This window comes from Wyeomyia smithii, chromosome 3 (assembly GCF_029784165.1).
Source record: "Wyeomyia smithii strain HCP4-BCI-WySm-NY-G18 chromosome 3, ASM2978416v1, whole genome shotgun sequence".
Taxonomy (NCBI): Eukaryota; Metazoa; Arthropoda; class Insecta; order Diptera; family Culicidae; genus Wyeomyia; species Wyeomyia smithii.
In genome coordinates this window covers 44,370,738-44,379,190 of record NC_073696.1, presented here as the reverse complement: position 1 = coordinate 44,379,190, position 8,453 = coordinate 44,370,738, and the positions used below count along the sequence as shown (strand labels likewise).

General features: G+C 36.6%; 1 pseudogene; it reads left to right on the top strand.

Moving 5' to 3' along the window:
• The first annotated feature begins 6,782 nt into the window (after nt 1–6,782).
• On the top strand, nt 6,783–7,731 carry LOC129728256 (histone H2B-like; annotated as a pseudogene).
• The last annotated feature ends 722 nt before the right edge of the window (nt 7,732–8,453 follow it).

Below are 8,453 nucleotides of genomic sequence, written 5' to 3'. Positions count from 1 at the left end.
TAGTGTACTTTATAACTTTGTACCGAAAAGAGATAGGATTTTCATTTGTTCAACAAAGTTTCTTATTTTTGAATTTACTACAACTTTGCTGAATTAACTATTCTTTTATCTCTTAACACAAAAAAGTTAATTTTTTCATTTTTAGTGTAGTAAACTTTTCATATTTTTGACAATTTGCGATTATGCGGGTCATTCATACAAACAATTGCTCTGAAGACACTATTAAGCTAGGATGAAGTTGAAAGGCGCTATGAAATTAAGTTCCACTTTTCGCCTTATTGGACCACTGTGCGTTCCCCAGTGCTGAGTTTAGAAAATTTCTAGCTCGAAAAGATCCTCGACCAGATCGGGAATCGAACCCGATATCACAACCGTGTGGGAGAGCTAGCCGACCGACATTGCTAACCACAGAACCACGGGGACCACTTTGATCTACCGACTATATTTGATAAAATTCACCGCCCTAGTCAATTTAGATCACTAATGCTGAACTGTTCCATAGAATACTTAATAATAATAGTACTAAAACTAACATAAAATCCATACAAAAAAAAAAAAATTTTGCTTCACCAATCCGATTGTGACGGTTCACATCACGCAGTTGCTGCAATGACGTACGTTTAAGAATATAATCACTGAATGACAGCTTCAAATTCTCTAACGAACATAAGATATCATTCATTAATACGTAACGTACTTAGAAGAGGGAGATAAGAGAGTTCCATTGCGCGAGGCCACCATGCAAATTTGCGTTATTTAGGGGTGCGAGGAATTCAAAACTGCTAAAATTTAGCGTTACGTAATATGTGAATGACCTTAATGATAAAGTTTTATAACTAAAGAGTATTTCGACGCAAAATATACAACTATTTTAAGGAACAAAGGCAAAAAACTTCAAAAAGAGATAAAAAACAGTCGTTCTTATGAGAATATATTATTTTAAATATAAGCGTTTTGTGGGTCCATTTAATGAACTCGGATCAACTTCAAATTTTCATGGCTTATTATTGGAGTGAAAAGGAAACATTCTCCGCCCGGCGCTCATCGAAATCGCATGATGTTACAAAAATGGCCACTCTACTCTGCATCCTGCACAGCACTATAAAACCGCTAATAAGCTCATCGGTTGTGCCTCCGCTTTGGTGGTACTGTGTCTTGCGGTCACAAATCCACCGTACCTTCTCTCCTTTCAGGCAAAGCTCCTGGAGCGCAACGATGTCCAAGTGGCGGGATTCTAGCTGATCCAGCAGAATCCAGTCGACATCCGGGGCGTTAAGCGATCTACTGTTACATGTACCGAGCTTCTAATCGTCGTTCTTATTTCGTCGGCTGGGTCATTGCCTATTGTTCCGGTTCGTTTTGAATTCTTGATTCTTCGTAGTATGTTTATTTTAGTATGCTGCCTTACTAGGGCTGCGATGCCTAGTCTCGCGACGGGTCTGCCGCCATAGCTGTAGCTGGCGAGACACTGCATTTCATAGTTCAGCCGTTCGGTCCGGATCAGTCGCTGTTTGAGCCGCCCCTAGCCTGTGGGGTTCAGACAAGCTGCTCTCTTAGGAAAACAACTACCCCTTTCCTGTCAGCATACGACCAAGATCCCACCGGTTCACCGGTTTTCCCTTGGTTGCACGTATCACAGTCGGTAACAAGTGGAGGTAGGAATAGGGCATTATGCCTTGAACCACACTGGTGTCTATTTTATTCCAGCTAGTACGGGTGTGCTTTTAAAAAGCACTGCCCAGCCATTTACCAAACCTGGCACTCCTCAATATCAAATCAGTGTTGCTGAAAGAGGTTGCCGTTGACGCTGTGTTCAAGATAATCAGTACATCTTCGGAGATTCTATCCCGAAGTGATTTTTTCTGTTGTACCGACACTATTTTAAGCGTTATTAAATAAGCATATTAAAACTCCTTTTTCTGTTTTTTAAAATTACATACATGAAAACTAGCCCCCCCCTAGAAATTTTCCTTAGTTGCGCCCATGACCAAAACCGATCGTACACATGATCGTACACCTCACGACTGTTGAAACTATTTTAACCTGTTAGTTGATTTATACATTTATATTTTCGTTGGACTTGGAAACCGAATTTCTCGACCAACGACAATGTTTTTTTCTCGTACGGTTTTTTTATAACTAACATTGTTAGAAAAGCATATCCGACGCGCTGTACCAGCACTGCTTACGACATCAGGTACAATGTAAAAAAAAGATTGTCGTTAGTCAAGATATTCAGTTTTCAACTTGGGCAACAATGAAATTCATTAAAAATATATCTACATAAAAACCGTTGCAGGTATGCGGGTGGTACTGTACGTTTATCATGAAAAGGCTCCCTCGCTATACCAGTACCGGGGAGAACAAAGGATTCTCTCGACGAAAAAGGGGCGAGAGCTCATACAGTCCTTTTGTTGAATAAATGGAATATAAGCGTAATGAAATTTCGAGTGTAAAATGCATTCTCTCCACCGCTAGATGCCGATACTTAAAATAAAGAGATTTTATCTCATTTTTGGTTCTTTAGTTGAACAGATGTGATCAAATCAACACTTATTTCGAGAACCAAACACGGATAAACCTCAAATTGAGCTCTAAAAAGAAGAATAACTTTTGCAAAACTGGAAACAATCATGTCTTAATACCATTAGAGACCAAAAGAAAAAAAAGGCCTAAAATTTAGCTAAGAATGATAAAAACTGCATCTATAGGGTACAAAAGCAAATAGAAAATATATTGCAATTACAAAAACCGCTGAGAATAGTAGAAAAACGCTTCTTAAGGCCGTTAAAAACGAAAAGACAGGGATTCGAATAAAGTTTAGAATTCCAAAAAATGTCTAATGTACCTAATGTAAATGAAAATGTACTGGCTACGACGGCAGTAATCTGGAAGAGAGGTAGCGGAGATAATAATTAATAAAACGCTTAGCTTCCTGTACAATTTGATCAACAACAAGGATTCTGTTAGTCAGCGGAAAGCAGCCGGGAAGTTCCGGTGTTCGATGTCAAACGCTGTAAGACTTTAAAGAAGAAGGCAGTAGCTTGTGCAAAAAAGTACACTGACAATGTCGATGGATGACTCGGAATTATGGTGGGAAGTTTTTCATTCTGGATGGTGAAAGCTACTTTCCTCTATAGAAGTCTCCAATGCCCGAAAATGACCTATCCTACACTAAAAACAAATCCAACATATCACGTACCGGACGTTTTTTTGAGACTTAAGTTAACCCTTCATATGAGGTAAATCAGTTTTACTGATGTTCTTTTCTTGGCCCGTTTTTTTTAATTCTCATTTTTTGGTGGACACCTGTTAGGAAGCGTGTAGTTTTCAGCATAGAGCTTTCTACGCCAGATCTCACCAGTACAGGGTTAGTCGTGTATCCTTATAAAATCGATTAGTTTCCAACCATAAAATCAGCTGATATTCAATTTCGACAAATATTTCACTTCTGAATCCTAGTTCATTAGTATTACCTGTTCTAACAAACTTTGTTTTAGTGGAATAACAGATGAAATAAAATTAAAAATCGAATTACAACTTGAATAAAAGTTCGGGGCAGGAGGAAATTTTTTGTTACCACCAGCGTGTTGATTATTTGCAACCAAAAATAAAACTTGTATTAGTGAAATCGACCATAAATACTAGCGCAGATAGGAAGGTCTATTGTACAAAGACCAATTATTCGAGTTTGTCTTATGGCGAATGGATGGAATCATGCTATAAAACAATATAGGAAAGATAAAAAGAAATCTTTAGTAGTGTATCCAAGACACGGCCGTACAACTGTCGTAGAGTTTGGCGCATTTTGTACTAACAAATGCATCGTTCAGTGTTTCATTAATGAGTTATAAAGTCTAATATTTCTTTCTCAAATCAAGTTACTCTTCCCTGTACTGTTTGGTTGGTAATCTATGAAAACTAAATCACAAATCACAAATCACAATCACAAATTAAAATTCTTATAAGTTTTGCAGTTTTCCTCCTATGTCGACCAAAAGATTCAGAAGGTCATCTATATATTTCCAAATAAGCGTTAGTGGTGTCCGTAAGAATTTTCTTATTGCCGAAAATCTGGTTTTCCGGGTATATATTCCGAAAAAAAAACAAGCTGCGAATGTGCGTATCGTTGAAAAAAAGCAGGGATAAAAACTTTATAATTTCTGCCTTACAGTGACGAACCCGCTATTCGACCAATTCAATATTCATTAAATAAATCAAACCAGCAAGAGAAGCAATGCAAGGACGAGTGATGGAATACAACGATTCTATGACACTTATTAGAGCCATTTACACAACGTTCGAAAAACTAAAAACAGAAGAGAGTTCTAAAAATAATCTGAAACAATAAATGCATTGAAGGAATTACAGCGTTAGAAACCCATCTTCGAGGGTCGCCTTAATCAAAATCGACGATACTGAGAGAATCTATCCGCGAAGAAAGAATGGAGCGATTCAACCGTTAGCCCAAATTCTGAATTTGACGATTCGCATTGTTTGATCAATGTTTATGTCCGGTTTTATTTTGGACCGAACTGTAACATAGTTGTTGGGTTAGGTCAAAAAAAAATTGAACTGAACATAAACATGAATCACAAGAAGCACACTGCAGGAAGTTTAGATACTGTCTGAATATTGAATATTTGAAAAAACTAGTCTTGTGTGTCATTTTTTGCCCACAATTTATTCAATCCAAGAAATCAAAAAGTGAATAATAAAAACTTCTGGAAAAACTGGTCAAATTTTGTAGCAAAACTTGTTTTGCATTGTCCTTATATCATCAAACATATAAAACTGTGATTGGTTCTCCCATTAAAATGACACATTTAAAAAAAACTGACATTTTCACTCCCAGACGCTGGTTCGGACATCCGAAACGGAAGTAGGGGTAAACAGGGTAAGACCGCCCAACGGGGTAAGACCGCCCCCGTAGTTTAACCACCAAGTTATATAATAATTGAAAAATTTCTTTAACATGTCTATTACAGTATAATTACATAACATTTTGCACCCCTTTCTTTTTTGATAGTGCGCGAACAGTCACAGAAATAATCAGAAAAAACCTTTAAGCTGGCAACCAGTCAATGCGCTATTGTTTTGCGGCAACGGGACTTAAGGTTTTCCTGTCTAAAAATTTATTGTTTTATTCGTGAATATACGTTTAACCGCTTGTCTGAATCTGTCTTCTTTCGGAAATGTCGAAGGCCGTGAGTGATCTTGTAATTTTGACTACTTTTTCGATGGAATATGAAAATGTTCCACTGGGGGTAACGTCGCCCACTATACATGGGGTAAAACCGCCACGTGTACAACTGCTTGTTATTTTACTTCAAAACCCAAATGCCTCGACACTACAAAGGGAATATATGCAGGATCAGTAAAGCAATTTCAAGCCACATAAGACATCGATGTTAATCGACCACTTTCGATTTGGTTGAAGCTTTTCTAGTAATATTTTTTTAACGCGACTAATTTTTGAAAAAAGTAAACTTGTGTAAAAATGGTATTAATGAACAAAAATAATTTTAGAGCCAGGACGGTTTGTTTGATCGATATGACGTCTCCAGCAGAGTTGAAAATAGCAGTTTTTATACTTCCGAAAAAAGTATACACTGTTAAAAAACTCAAAGAAAAGATATAAAAATAGAATTAATTTTTTTTTTAAAATTTGTTTTTGCCTGCAAAATCTGCGAAAGGTAAGCTAAAATTTGATGGTTGTTATATCATGGAGTAATAGAAATATTCACAGCTCAAATTTTGCAAAGAATTTTTTTGGGCGGTTTGTTTGATGTATAGAATCGTTGGTAATTTTGTTCCTCAAAAAAAAAAAAAAAAACATTAAAAATTGAAAATATTTTTAAATTTATAATTATTGGTATTACTCCATACATAATAAGTCTTAAAAAAAATCATACAGACAGGATTACTGAGTTTCTATTTTTAGCTTAAAGACAGGTTTATTATAAATTGAATATTTTGAAAACCACAAAAAGTTACCTAAACATTGATTTGAACTTGGATAATCAAAAAAACAAAAAAAGTTAAAACTTAGAAAAAAATTTATTTTTTTCAGATTTTTCACAGTGTATATTTTATTAAAATAGAAAAAAAATACCATCTACAACTTTGTCAAAGACACTATACCGAGAAAATCAACCGCTTTGGCCCTAAAAATATTTGTTATCCTCAAAATATAGTGGGCGATCTTACCCCGCTGGTGGGCGGGTTTACCCCGCATGAAAAAGATCTGAACATTTTCAATGAATTTTTAAAACTGAAAAAAAGGCTGGAAAATAAACAAAAATATTTCAGTTCTTATTTTCTAAATGCGGGTATTGAATAGAAGAACCTCTTAGCGAATAAAAAATGAAATTGGAGCAGCAACTTTTTTTTCTATAAACAGAAATGCTTAAGGGGGCGGTCTTACCCCGCTTACCCCTATGCGGATCGTCAGTTTCAACTTCGCCGCGATTCAAGCGGGCTCACCAAAAGGTTGAGTAATTTAACCTTTTTGTCATATGAGTTCGACCGTTTTGATTGTTCGGATTTAAACTTGTTTTTTTTTGAGATTTAATAAACTACTACTGAAGACTATTCAATAATGCTTATTGGTCATATTTCAGATTTTTCATTTGGTTTTTTTACCTAGTATCAATCAAATATATGAGAAAATTGCGTGGTAGGGCAATGAAAACGCGTGGGGAGGCTAAGCCCCCCTAGCCCCCCCGATAGCTACAGGCCTGCACTGGTTGGCAGTATGAAAACGATTTTTGAGCGAGAAAATGAATTATTCTTTCGGCAATTATGTAACTGTCAACAAGCGAACCGTTGAGATGGCACCGAACCGAAGACAAGCGATAAAGCAGCCAAGAAATCTGACAAAGCAAAGAAAAACATTACCAAAGGTGAAGAAAAAAGAAAAAGAAACCTCGTTGTAAGGAGAGCTGTACCATCTACATTTGCAAAGTATTGAAGCAAGTTCATCCGGATACGGGTATTCCCTCGAAAGCAGGCTTGCCAGATCTAGGGATTTCTCCGTAGATCTACGGATTTGTTCACTTCTACGGATTTACAAATATATGGGAAATCCGTAGAAAAGAAGAAGAAAACAGGGGAAATCCGTAGAAATCGATAAAAATCCGTAGAATCTACGGATTTTCACGAAATAGTTCTGGCATCTCTGCTCGAAAGCTATGACTACCATGACCAGCTTCGTTAACGATATTTTCGACGCGCATTTCTGCTGAAGCTTCCTGTTTGGCGCATTACAACAAACGTTCAACCACAGACAAACAGACGTGCCTCTTCAAAGAAAAATCCTGAAAAATCTTCGTCCTTATTCGAAACGTTACACTCGTGCGCCACCATTTGAGCTTATTGCCTACTAACTTATTTTCGTAGAACGGTTTTTGTCTTTGCTAATGGGTGTGCACTCCAGCTTAAATTAACACCAGCGGAATTACTGACGGTTTTTGTCTTTGATAATGAATGTGCACGCTTGCTTATAGCGACACTAGGGGCATTACTGCCCACTTAGCAAAATTTCAAAATGATCGTTATTTTTCTGGTCGATGAAATCATCATCGAGTGGCACGTCTGTTTGTCTGTGGATCAACTATTACTTCCCGCGAAGATCAGACCGCCGTACCTTTGCGTTTGCCAGAAGAGCTAGCCAAGTTAGCTGTGTCCGAAGGAAATGAAGCTGTTACGAAATACACTAGCTCTAAGTGAGTTATTTCATTCTTTTTGAGAAACAATGGTGAATTTTATTACCTTGCATATTATGAAATGTGCAGTTTTACATTCATTTCAAGCGATTAACACCTAAATGATGCTAAATTCGTTTTTCACCAAATGCGACCGTATTTCGATTATCGAGCTCTAAAATCTATCTCAAGCTTTTGCTTTTAAAGCGATCTGAAATGATCGTTTTTTCAATCAATTTATGTTTCAACAGTCATTTACTCTAAGCGTAAAATCTCAAATTCAGCATTTTCAATATTTTGAAACGTTAGTTCTCTGGTTACTTTTTTAGTAATATAAAAGTTTTGCCTTGGGCTTGGTGGTTGAGTTCTTATAGCTTCACGGCGTCTTCTTAGATGGAGCTACAGCCCAGGGTCCTAACTTGGGAAGGGGGGTTTATATTTATAGACTGTTCCGAAAATTATAAATACATCTTCTTTCTTGAATAAAAAAACACAGGATTCTTCGGGTCATTTCATTCTGAAATATAGATAATAAGTGTTTTCTTTCCAGTTTCAATTCAAGTTGAGATTATTTTTCGTAGGATACGCGAGTTCTCTAACTTTTCTCTTAACACTACTCATAAGCTTTTGCACAGTGTGTTCTTCTATCATTTTTACCACTTTAAGCCAATCTTTTTTAAATTTTTCAACATTGTCCGCTGGTTTGACATATTTCCTCAGCTTTGCTTTGGTCAAAGCCCAAAAAGT